The following is a 12743-nucleotide window of genomic DNA, read 5'->3' as shown; positions in this document are numbered from 1 at the left end:
CATTCTTCTAAATCCCAGCGAGTTCATGCCCAGTATATGCAACCTCTCCTCATGAAACAGTCCCTCTATACCTGGCATAACAAAGTGTGGAGCTGGATGAACACAGCAGGCCAAGCAGCATCTCAGGAGCAGGAAAGCTGACGTTTCGGGCCTAGACCCTTCATCAGATTGCGCTGAGTCATGTGATGCTGCTCCTCTGAGGTGTCCTTAGCCTATTTCCGCTCCATTTCCTACATAACTCCTGAAGGAGTTGTGGGAGGTCAGTGCAATGAATGCACATTGGCAAAGGGGAAACCATTCAAAGACATTATTGATAGTTTGGTTAGCAGTGACATTAATTTAACATGAAGGAGTGTTATGTGCCAAGGAGTAGTGTGATATCTAATTCTGTCACCAAAATCCGGGCAATTCCCAGCTTTCCATCTCTTTCTGTGGAGTTCTGCATTGTCTTCAGCAAGAAAGAAATAGCTATTCGTATCAGAAACGGAATGTTTTTGTGGATGATAACTGTGAGGGATGGGTATGAGGTGGCAATAGGATAAAGCTGACTGACAATGGGTGGCTATTCAGTTGGAAATGTGAGGAAGTACCTTCAACAGGAGGGAAGAATCTGTTTATCTGAGGAATGCTGTGGCAGAGGGAAAGAGAATGCTGGGAAAGCCAGAGATAGTAAGAACTGCCGATGCTGGAATCAGAGACAACACAGTGTGGAGCTGGAGGAACACAGCAGGCCAGGCAGCAGGAAAGTTGACGTTTCGGGTTAGGACCCTTCTTCAAAACAAACCAAATTGTTACATTTTTCTGAAGAACGGTCCCGACCCGAAACATCAGCTTTCTTGCTCCTCTAATGCTGCTATTTACAAGTTGTGCCCATTAATTTCACTAAGCCCAAGACTTCAGCATTACAGCTGGGATGTTGTCAGTTGCCACAGTCTTTACTGTGTACAGTGCACTCACCCACTGCTGAATGTCACATGGAGTGACCAATCTGGCCGGACACTAGCGGCTATGATACTGTACACCTTGGGGGAGCTAAAATGGTATCATTCTCTGGACACACTTGGTTTAGACATTTGTAAGTATCTCACCGTTAAATCTTGCATGTATGTGCTAGGCTATACATTGCTTGAGGAAGGGGTACTTATGGATGATCCTTGTCTTGTTAGTTGCCTGATTCTCCATCCATCCTCTATTCTTAACTAGATGTGATAGAACTGTTGATCGGTTGGTCGTCGCACCATTTGTCTTTGAGTGGAACTGGTGCTTTTGAAGTTCCGCATGCAAGTAGCTTTGCTTCATAGATATGCACCTCATTCTAAGGCGATGCTGTTTCTCACATCCAGTTTGCACTCTACATTCTGGTTCAGTCTTGCAGATTATTGGAAATGGAAGAGATGGCTGGCTAGGCAGCACATAATGCCCATTCCTAATTGCCCAGAGGGCAGTTAAAAGTCAACCACATTCTCTGTGGGTCTGGAGTCACATGTAGGCCAGACCAGGTAAGGATGGAACCAGATGGGTTTTTCCAACAATCTACAATGGATTCTTAATTCCAGATATTAATTGAATGCAAATTCCACCATCTGCTGTGGTGGGATTTGAACCTGGAGCCCCAGAACGTTATCTTTGTCTGTGGATTAACAGTCCAGCAAGAATACCACTGGGCCATCGCCTCCCTGCAACAGAGATTACAGATGTGAGATATAAATATGATATGAGAGATTGTCCCAGTGGTAGACAGTTTGACTGTTGCTGAGCAAATGCGCTGTAAAATGCCAGTGCAGAATTTGTTCATACTATAACGTTCTTTTCTCATCTAAGGTTTTAAAGAACTCGTGCATTTCAATGAAATCCTGTGTCTAATTTTGGCCTGTTGAGTCCGTGCTTAGTCTATCTCAGCAAAGTGATAATATCACACATAATAATGGAGGATCCTCACATGGAGGGGAATGTTTGGTTGTGATCTACGTGAAGGTAGTGGGAAGAGCAAATAATTGACAAGTTAGCTCTAAGAGAAATACCCTGCCCTTTCTGCCACCTCAGCATTTAATTTCTGGGTAAGAAGGTTCACAGATGACCTCCTTGACCCACCATCAATTAAAGCCTTAAGCAGTCAGTCACCTGCCAGTAAGGACCTCAACTCACTGCCAGTCCAATTATCTACCTTTCAAGGAGCTGGGAAAAGTGACTCTTTTCTTGACCAGAGATAGTACGAGCTGCAGATGCTGGAGAATCTGAGATAACAACGTGTAGAGCTGGATGAACACAGCAGGCCAAGCGGCATCAGGGGAGCAGGAAGGCTGACATTTCGGGTCTAGACCCTTCTTCAGAAATGGGGGAGGGGAAGGGGGTTCTGAAATAAATAGGCAGAGAGGGGGAGGCGGATAGAAGATGGATAGAGGAGAAGATAGGTGAAGAGGAGACAGACAGGTCAAAGAGTTGGAGATGGAGCCAGTAAAGGTGAGTGTAGGTGGGGAGTTAGGGAGGGGATAGGTCAGTCAGGGAGGACGGAAGGTCAAGGGGGCGGGATGAGGTTAGTAGGTATGAGTGGGGGTGGGGGGTGATGTGGGAGGAGGGGTAGGTGGGAGAAAGAACAGGTTAGGGAGGCAGGGACAAGCTGGGCTGGTTTTGGGATGTGGTAGGGGGAAGGGGAGATTTTGAAGCTGGTGAAGTCCACATTGATACCATTGGGCTGCAGGGCTCCCAAGCCGAATATGAGGTGCATCACTGTGGCACTGGAGGAGGCCCAAGGTGGACATGTCGTTCAAGGATGGGAGACGGAGGTGAAGTGGTTCACGACTGGGAGGTGCAGTTGTTTATTGCGAACAGAGCGTAAGTGTTCTGCAAAGCGGTCTCCAAGCCTCCGCTTGGTTTACCCGAAGTAGACAAGGCCACAATGGGAACAGCAGACGCAGTATACAACATTAGCAGATGTGCAGGTGAACATCTGCTTGATATGGAAAGTCTTCTTGGGGCCTGGGATGGGGTGAGGGAGGAGGTGTGGGGCCAAGTGTAGCACTTCCTGCGGTTGCAGGGGAAAGTGCCGGGTGTGGTGAGGCTGGAGGGCAGTGTGGAGCGAACAAGGGAGTCACGGAGAGAGTGGTCTTTCTGGAAAGCAGACAAGGATGGGGATGGAAAAATGTCTTTGGTGGTGGGGTCGAATTGCAGATGGCGGAAGTGTCGGAGGATGATGCGTTGTATCCGGAGGTTGGTGGGGTGGTGTGTGAGGACGAGGGGGATTCTCTTTTGGTTGTCCTTGAAAAATGAGGACATCTGGGATGTGCGGGAGTGGAATGCCTCATCCTGGGAGCAGATGTGGCGGAGGCGGAGGAATTGGGAATAGGGAATGGAATTTTTGCAGTGGGTGGGAGGAGGTGTATTCTAGGTAGCTGTGGGAGTCGGTGGGCTTGAAATGGACATCAGTTACAAGCTGGTTGCCTGAGATGGAGACTGAGAGGTCCAAGAAGGTGAGGGATGTGCTGGAGATGGCCCAGGTGAACTGAAGGTTGGGGTGGAAGGCGTTGGTGAAGTGGATGAACTGTTCGAGCCCCTCTGGGAAGCAAGAGGCAGCGCTGATACAATCATCAATGTAATGGAGGAAGAGGTGGGGTTTGGGGCCTGTGTAGGTGTGGAAGAGGGGCTGTTCCACATAACCTACAAAGAGGCAGGCATAGCTGGGGCCCATGCGGGTACCCATGGCCACCCCCTTTGTCTGTAGGAAGTGGGAGGAATCGAAAGAGAAGTTGTCGAGGGTGAGGACGAGTTTGGCTAAGCAGATGAGGGTGTCAGTGGAGGGGACTGGTCGGGCCTGCGGGACAGGAAGAAGCGGAGGGCCTTTAGGCCATCTGTATGGGGAATGCAGGTGTATAGGGACTGGACGTCCATGTTAAAGGTGAGATGTTGGGGATTGGACAATTGGAAGTTCTGGAGGAGGTGGAGGGCATGGGTGGTGTCACGGATGTCGGTAGGGAGTTCCTGGACCAAGGGGTGAAAATGGAGTCAAGATAGTTGGAGACGAGTTCAATGGGGCAGCAACAGGCTGAGACAATGGGTCGACCAGGGCAGGCAGGTTTGTGGATTTTGGGAAGGAGATAGAAGCGGGCCGTGCAGGGTTGGGGAGCGATGAGGTTGGAGGCTGTGGGTGGGAGGTCACCTGAAATGATGAGGTTGTGGATGGCTTGGGACTTCACAATCTTCAAAATCTCCCCTCCCAAAACCAGCCCAGGCTGTCCCCAACTCCCTAATCTGTCTGTCCTTTCTCTCACCTATCCACTCCTCCCACCTCAACCTCCACCTCTTACCTGCCAGCCTCATCCCCGCCTCCTTGACCGGCCGGTTCTCCCTGGACTAACCAACCCTCACTCCAACTCCTCACCTACACTCACCTTTACTGACTCTATCCCCGCCTCCTTGACCTGTCTGTCTCCTCTCTACCTATCTGCTCCTCTATCCATCTTCCATCTGCCTTCCCCTGTCTCTCTATTTCAGAACCCCCTTCCCCTCCCCCATGTCTGAAGAAGGGTCTAGGCCCGAAACGTCAGCTTTCCCGCTCCTCTGATGCTGTTGGCCTGCTGTGTTCATCCAGCTCTACACCTTGTTATCTCTTACTTCCAACAGTGCTGTTATGGGGAGACATATCTTTGACGGTTCAGGCCAACAGCGGGTTCTCCCGAAACAACAAAGTTTCCACTTCCAAGTATCGACGCGATTTAAAAATATGGGCTCATCTATTTGTAACAGAAGAGGCAAAATCTCTTCTCAGAGTCGTGGGTCATCGAGAGTCTCTCCTTGAAAAGATTGTGAAAGCACAGTAAGGCAGAAGTGGTTGAATTCTCTGAGCAAGGAGGTGAAAGGTTATTGAGGGAGACAGGAAGCTGGATTTGAGATGACAATCAGATTGGCCATGATCTTATTGAATGGTGTAGCACACTGTAGGAGCCAAATGGCTCCTGCTCATTGTTCATATATTCTTACAGCACTGCTCATCTTAATAACCATATTTAACGATGAAACATGTTTGGCTTTAAACACCACAGATTCTCAACAAATCACATAAAATACCCTCGTGCAACATTCTGAAATAATAGGCATTGATTTCATGTCCAGCTGACTTACAAATGGAGATATAATATATAAACACACTCTGCAGAACCCTCTCCTCTGCATATGATTATCTGCTTTGAAATAGTACATAATATTTACCATTTCAATGTAGCAGAAAATAACTATATTTAATGCTATTTCTGCAATGAGCAGTTCTAACAAGGGGATAATGAGGAGGAAGAGGTGAAATTAAGGATAAAAATAAATCGAAAAAGAGCCTATTATTCCAATTGTTAAGAGTCCAAAAAGCTTGAACTGGGTGATGCACTGAGTAAAATTATTCTCCGTTTTGCATCAGAGATATAGTTGTATTCCAAACTGATAAAGTGTAAGAGATAACAGGGTGTAGAGCTGGATGAACACGGCAGGCCAAGCAGCGTCAGAGGAGCAGGAAAGCTGACGTTTCGGGCCTAGACTTTTCTTCAGAAATCTTATTCAGAAAAGATTTCTGAAGAAGGGTCCAGACCCGAAACGTCAGCTTTCCTGCTCCTCTGATGCTGCTTGGCCTGCCGTGTTCATCCAGCTCTACACCTTGTTATCTCAGATTCTCCAGCATCTGCAGTTCCTACTGTCTCTGATAAAGTGTAAGTTTCGTCTTGCTGATGGTTGTTAAAGGTTTTTAAGTGAAAGGAATTTGGACAGGCTCAGAGCCGTTCCCAGTAGTTGTAAATCTGTAGCAGAAAACTGCTCATCATTCAGCCCTAATTAGCACAAATTGGACAATCTTGCTCAGAGACACTATTAAGATGGCTGGCATGGAAAATTAAGGTGTCATCTTGATTCATTCAGGGGCATTCTTTAGAGTTTGTGGGTTATGGCAACTAGGGCAGCTGGAGGGAGCTCTGAACTGAATCTAACACTTACCAAGCCTAGACCTCAAGCAAGTTGTGTGGTGATTCTGGTTTTGAAGTGCTGAAAAGATGTTTTGTTAACGCCTTCGACTAGATCAGCTCAAAATTCACCATGAGCTTTCATTTATTGTACATTGTTAATTTGAGTGCGGTGTGACTGCAAATAGATATTTGTACTAGTAACATTTTTGCTCGTTTGTCACTTATGTTTTAAATTTTTTGTACTTATACAAATTGATGTAACCGCACATCATAACATTATGTTTATTTGCTGCAAATCCATTTTTAAAGTTTTATATCAGTTGTGGCTCATATCATTGCAATAACTGAAAACAGGAAAATGTTAGAGGGTAGGGAGATTTTACGAGGTCATTTTTTGTCTGTCACACTTGCATATATTTGGCAGTTTTGTAGAATGCCCTTCCCCTTTAACATTTAAATACCATGCTGCAGTTAGATGCGTTCCTTTATTCACAATACTTATAATTCAAGGCACCCATGTGCAGCATTTACAGCTGTGGGGAATGCACAGCTTCTGTAGGTACACGCTCCACTTCAGAGATTGAACTCAGGCTAAAGCTTGAACCAGAACATCAGCAAAGATGAGCCGTGAGGGAGAGAGGGGTGCTTGTCTTATCATTGTGAATGCCGTTTGTTCCTCCCTGATCTTTTCAAAGTAACACTTATTCATACTTTGGGGTAATAATGTGCTTACTAAGATGCCAGTGTTGCAGTGTAGAATTTTGATGTTATCCAATTTTTCTATTCTTAGCTGTGGTTTCAAAGCACAAGTACATTTCAATGAAATGGTGTCCGAGATCTACTGCTTTTGGAGATTGAATTAATTTTACCAAATAAGTGTCATAATAGAATCACAAGCAAGCATCAGCTCACTGTAGAAACATAGGGGTAAATGCATGATATAATGCAAGATTTTGCAAGCTTTGAAATTCCTAGTCTGAGATGAATTAGTCGATCTCAGATGAGGATTTTTTGCATTGACCTTAGTATCCCAGGGCTACAGGATATGTATACCAGTTAAAGTTCCTCTTGTTTGCCATCCAATGGTTGTTGGTGAACGCTACATTAGGGTTTGGCTGTGATGCTGTCAGCAGTTGAATAACCTGCAAGAAGTCACTTCTAAATTTTGCACATTACAATAGCTATTTGGAAAAGTGTTGAGTATTGCTGTTGTCCATGGAACCATATCCAACATGAAGAAAGAACTTGTAACAAAACAATCGCTATCATATTTTATTTTCTGATCAAAGTATCTTACAAAAAACTGGGAGTTTTCAGGTAACGATGGAGCATGAACCTTTAAAATTTAAGCACCTGGTCCCCTTATCTCCCCATTTAACCAGCATCAGAATCTGGGGATTACTGGGTGGCTCATTTTGACTTCGGAAATTGACCTGCAGCTGACTAATAAATCAATGATAATGAGATACTGTCACTTTAACTGACTGACAGTGGAAGCTGGGATCCTTGCTGATTATTAATTTTTGCTGTCTGAGTACTGAGGATGTTGGCCTTCATATAAACAGGCAATATTAAAGTTTACATTTTTTTTACCCTTTAAGTAAATGATAATATTGAATATCAACACGTCATTTACTGTAACTGTTTACAGACCTTTTGCGATACTCAGATTTGTCTGCGTCTCAGTCCTCTGCAATCTCTCACTGATTCACTGCTCACGATGTGTATTAAAAATGAGATTGTGTACAAAATTACTACGCATCTTAACCAGAACAATTCTTAGCTCTATTTCTTTAAGTGAGAAATGAGGAAGTGAGTGCTGCAGTCAGGGTTCAGTCTATTATACTGTAAAATCACGTTGAGATTCAGCTCTGAAGCACAGCCGGTCTATTGCTCTGTGTGAAATTTAATCGCATGCTTGTTGAATAATTTGGGTGTCATTTGAAAAGAGTTATCCTGCATGGTTTGTGGTCTCATTACGTCTCTATTTTAACCCTTTATGGGGAGCCTCTGCAGCAGTAGAAATCTGCATGAATGAAATGGAAATAATTTGTTCTAGGATCTATAAACATTGAGAGTAAAGGCCCAGTGCATTACGAACGTCATCTGAACATCTGGATTGGATTATTGTCTTAAAATTGCTTGCTGGTGGATAAGGTTACAATTAATATTCTTTGTCAAATCTGTGTTGACATTGATATACAACGTTTTATTCAACATTTAGATTGTTCGACATCGTTCGCTCTCCTGGGACAATAAATAACAATAGAACTTGTATTTATAAATTCACATTTAAATTAATAACATTGCATACTTATTATTGTTATGTGCATATTATTACATTATTTTGTATTGCTCTTGACTGTACAGTTCAATTTCTGACAAACAGCCATCAAATTATTGGACCACATTGGCAGAACGAGTTAGCAATTTAATTTTAACAGGAAAATGCAATTGCTATGTTGTACAATATTGGCATTCAAGCACTCCCATTTTTATTCAGTGAACTCAAATTTGAGGCATGCCTTGCGTTTTTTTTGTCAGATTCTAATTTATAAAAGCAGCAGTAGGAATGTAAGCAAAGTCAGTTTATTAATCTCATAGGAAAAGATGTAAATGCTTTTCAGCACTCATGGGGTTAATGTGATCGTACATTACCTGTGTCACATAATCTATTTTAAAGGCTAAGGGCCATTGAAAGGAACACAATATCTATTTAAGCCTTACAAAATGAAATGAAAATGAATAGCCTATGCTGAATCTGATTTATACTCAAGACAAACTTCGTTAACACAGAATGCCTCCAATTATTTAAGCAGTTAATTTTGCCCATGGGAATTGCAAGTTAAACTCTTTTCTCTCACCTAAAATTTTCATTGTAATGTAAATATAACTGTGTCAGCCTGATAACAAAAGACTGTTCACCTGAGAATCTTTCCCTTGAATTGTGTTCTTAATTATGATTGTCAGGGCATTTTTTTTAAAAAATAGTATTTTTATAGCACTGGATAATCACAAGTTTAGAATAAATTAAATTAATGGTGACATCCAGCCCTACTTATCTGTTTATGTGTGAACAGCAGTATCAAAATCCCATTGATCTGCAATGACATTTTTGCAGCATACTGCTCAAGTCTGTGAAATACTGACTCATCCTTTGTTGAATTTCTGCAGCTCATACAATTTCTCAGCCACATACTTAAAAGTAGAATTCTGAGAGAAAACAAATTGCATGAATATTCTTTAAGTTACTACATTTTCCTGGCCGATTGTTAGCCATCAGAATATGAGGCTGAGAAGCCTGTAGTCTTGTTTGGCTGAAAGATGCTCTAACCTCCATGATGCAGCTCCTCTACCCAAAAGGGAATCAGGAATTTAAATTGGAGTAAAACTGGATGGACTCTTACATAAGTGTGTGCTCTAATGTAACCAATTTGCAAATATTCATTGCATTCAATTAATATAGTGCACCGATAACCAACTCAAGAGCATCCTTTTTTTTCTAATTTTGATACCAGAGCAAACAAGAAATGTTATCCATTTTGTTGTCATTGCATGGCAGATTTATGTGAATTGTGATAATTGAAGTCCGTGATAAAGGAGTTTAACATTTCAATCAAGCCTGTTTCAGAAGCAAGTAAACTAAACGTAAGATAACTTCAGTTATGTGTACCTGCTGACTCTATTAAAAGACATAATATAAATATTATGGAGGGGCTAAATTACACCGATTCACAGATAAATAAGTACATCATAAATGTGTTCTTTCGGGAATTATTTGTTATGTTCTTAATTACAGTGATCGTAGCAATTCTTCAAAAACAGAAAATACTGAAAGTACTGCACAGGTCTGGCAGCATCTGTGAAGAGAGAAGCAGTTGCAGGTTGATGACCTTTTATCTGAAAAGTTAAAGGTGTAACAGATTTTAAGCATGTCCAGGATTAAGAAATGGGGGACACAGGAAAGAAAAAACACATTCTCTCAATGTTGTCTTATTCTGTGGAAATGCATGAAGAAAGTATGTGTGTGTGCAGTATTTGATTCCAACTGAAAATAATGCAACAAAGTTTGAAAATAATTGAAAGCTGATGGAACATTCCCAACTGTTCAGGTTAAAATCTCTGGAACATTTCCATACGGTGGCAGAACTGCTTTTAACTTGTAAGACTCAGAATCTTTCTGAAACCCTTTCATCCTGAACTCATCTTCTTCCCAGTAGCAAATTTCACCTTGAACTGATTGTTTTCTTTAGGTATGAAAGTGTTCTATTGATCGTCATTGGCATAACATGCTTCCCAAAAGCATAAAGAGATAAATCTTATCACTAGCAACCTGTTTGTATTGGATAAGAGAATCTACACTGTCAAGAAAAAACAATGCTTCTTTGTGTAATTTTAGCTCCACTGTACATTTGGTTTAAAAATACTTGTAAAGTGTGCTTTGATTTGCTAAGTTTATTTATTTCCCATTACTTTGTAATTTAACACAAGCATTTAATAAACAACTAGACAACAATCATATTTTTATCTCAAACCATTTTGGCAATTTTTGTTTGTTTTAAAATCAAAAATTACATATTTATAAAATTACATTTCTATTATAAATCTTACGATAGATATCTAATAAATTAGAAATGCAAAGGGAATATACCAAATGGAAAATATCTGATTTAGTGTGCTTTAAAGAAGGAATTGACAATTTATACATATTTATAAACAAGATGTTGTTAGATTCAAATATGGTTAGTTATTTAAACATATGTATCTCAAAATAATTTAATGACCCTTAACATGCAAGCCAAATTTACTTAAATAGCTCAGTTATTAAATCCAGAGGAACTACAAACCAGGTTTCCTGATCCAGTCATGTGCAGAAACAAAAGAATTGCTTTGCAGATCATGTGTATTTATTCAATGAACCCATTACATTCAATGTATCTTTTTCTTTCTTTTGGCCGTGTGCTTGGAGATCTCTGAGCTAATTAGACCCTAGATGTTTCCGCACTTTAGACGTGATCAGGACTTATGGGAGCCAAGGGAACAGGTCATTGCAGAAAAGAGTTGCTGTTAAAGGAAACTAAACATAGAAAAAGCTTGGGACACCCTTAGAAAAATAAGATTCACGATCTGAAAAATGAAAAGAACACAATGACATGAAAATTAGGGAATGGATGGACTTCAAGAGGGATCCTTTGAAGATAACATTGCTGAAGTACATCCAAGTGCAATTTTACTACACAAATTAACATTTGAGCTACCTTCTCTTAGTATCCTTTGAGCTAAATTGTTTTAAATAGATGTTCTTAAATCAGGAGTTGCACCAATAACAAATAAATAGTGTGAGTAAACTTGCCCCTAAAGCTCCTTTTTAGCAGCGAATAAAACCACCCAAAAGTAAAAGAGAAAAGCTACTTGATACAATCAGCATTTACATCCTGCGTTCTCCCAGGAGCTTCTGCAATAATAAGACACACAATATTAATCAGAAGCCTATTTAAATAGATTAGCCCTCATACCAGAGGTAATGACGTGAAAACTACACAAATGTCTGTCACTTTCTGAGTGTTATGTAATCGCACATCTCCCAACTCAGTCAGAAACCTAATTCAGTTAATGATCATCACAAAGGGCCTTTGTGTTACTCTCATCTTAAACCAATGAGCCCCATTATACTTTCCTTTAGCATGACTGTGTGGAATTAGAAGGGGGATCTTCGGTTCAAGTCTGAGACATTCAGGAACTTTCCCATCACCAGCTATAGCCATAGTTCTGATCTGTTTTGAAACTTATTTAAAATAAGGAATAAGAGAGAATTACGCAGTTCTGATAGAATTCTTACCAATGAACATATGACAATGGGACTGATTGATTGCTCTTCGAGAGAACCAGCACAGGGACTGTACGTGGAATATTTGATTGCCATGATGCCGATATGTTCATATCGCCTATCCAAATGCAAAAAAGCCATCCAATCTTCAGAAGGGCTCAACTTTGTCATGTGCACTAAGGCAATACCATCCAACAAAGCTTGTCTAAAAGTCTTGTTGAATTTGCTGTTGGTTCTGCTGGATGGAGAGGGAGATAATACATTGATAAGTTTCACTGGCCAGTGAATTAGTACGCAAACAAGAACAGCAACGATTGGAAAAAAAGTGTGCTGGTATTGATACATAGAATTCTGACTAATTCCAGATCTAGATAAGTTGACATAGAGATCAATTATCATTGCTATTTTCCTTAGCTTAAAGCTAATTTGTCTTTGACTTATCCTTCAGAAGAGATTTCTAGGGTTTTAGAGATAAATGAATGAACTTGCTGCAAAAGATACAATGTTATCCTTCCTGTTCGTTCTTCTGATGGCAGATGTGGTTTTGTGCATTAGACAGGTTCTTTCTTTGTAAGGACAACATATTTCTCATGTGCTTTTGACATTGTTTAGATCAACTGCAAGTTGAAGCAAAACACTCTTGCCGTTGCCAGCATTAAATAAATAAAATTTGAGCGCATGACAAATGCATGGCAAATTCGCTTCAAGTCCCCAAAGATATAGTGAAATATTGCTTTGTGTGTGATAGGATGTGTTCCTTTTATGACTTTGTAGTGTGATGTAAGCTTGTATCTATTTGTCTCAACCAATTCAAAAAGGTTATCAGGTCATACTGACATGACTGTTTGTGAGACTTTGCTTGGTGCATGTGGCTGTTACATCTTCCCCGACATTACCACAATTAGTAGACTTCAAAAGCAGTTCATTAGCTGTAAAGCAGTTTGGGATATACTGAGGTTATGAAAAGCACTAGAGAACTG

The 12743-nt window shown here is 41.2% G+C and overlaps 1 protein-coding gene and 1 long non-coding RNA gene across 3 annotated transcripts in view; one reads left to right on the top strand and one right to left on the bottom strand.

Annotated features, from left to right (window-relative positions):
- The window catches only part of LOC125448242 (complement C1q-like protein 4), a 75295-nt gene that overhangs the window by 36852 nt on the left and 25700 nt on the right, over positions 1 to 12743 (top strand). The window lies entirely within an intron of this gene.
- LOC132207520 (uncharacterized) overlaps positions 10609 to 12743 on the bottom strand; it is an 82341-nt gene continuing 80206 nt past the window's right edge. Inside the window, exon 3 of the long non-coding RNA XR_009443507.1 lies at positions 10609 to 12001. This is a non-coding gene — a long non-coding RNA (uncharacterized LOC132207520). The remainder of the gene's footprint in view (positions 12002 to 12743) is intronic.

The sequence above is a fragment of the Stegostoma tigrinum genome, chromosome X (genome assembly GCF_030684315.1).
Source record: "Stegostoma tigrinum isolate sSteTig4 chromosome X, sSteTig4.hap1, whole genome shotgun sequence".
NCBI classification, from domain to species: Eukaryota; Metazoa; Chordata; class Chondrichthyes; order Orectolobiformes; family Stegostomatidae; genus Stegostoma; species Stegostoma tigrinum.
The sequence above is the reverse complement of the archived record's forward strand: the minus strand, read 5'-3'. Positions and strand labels throughout refer to the sequence as shown.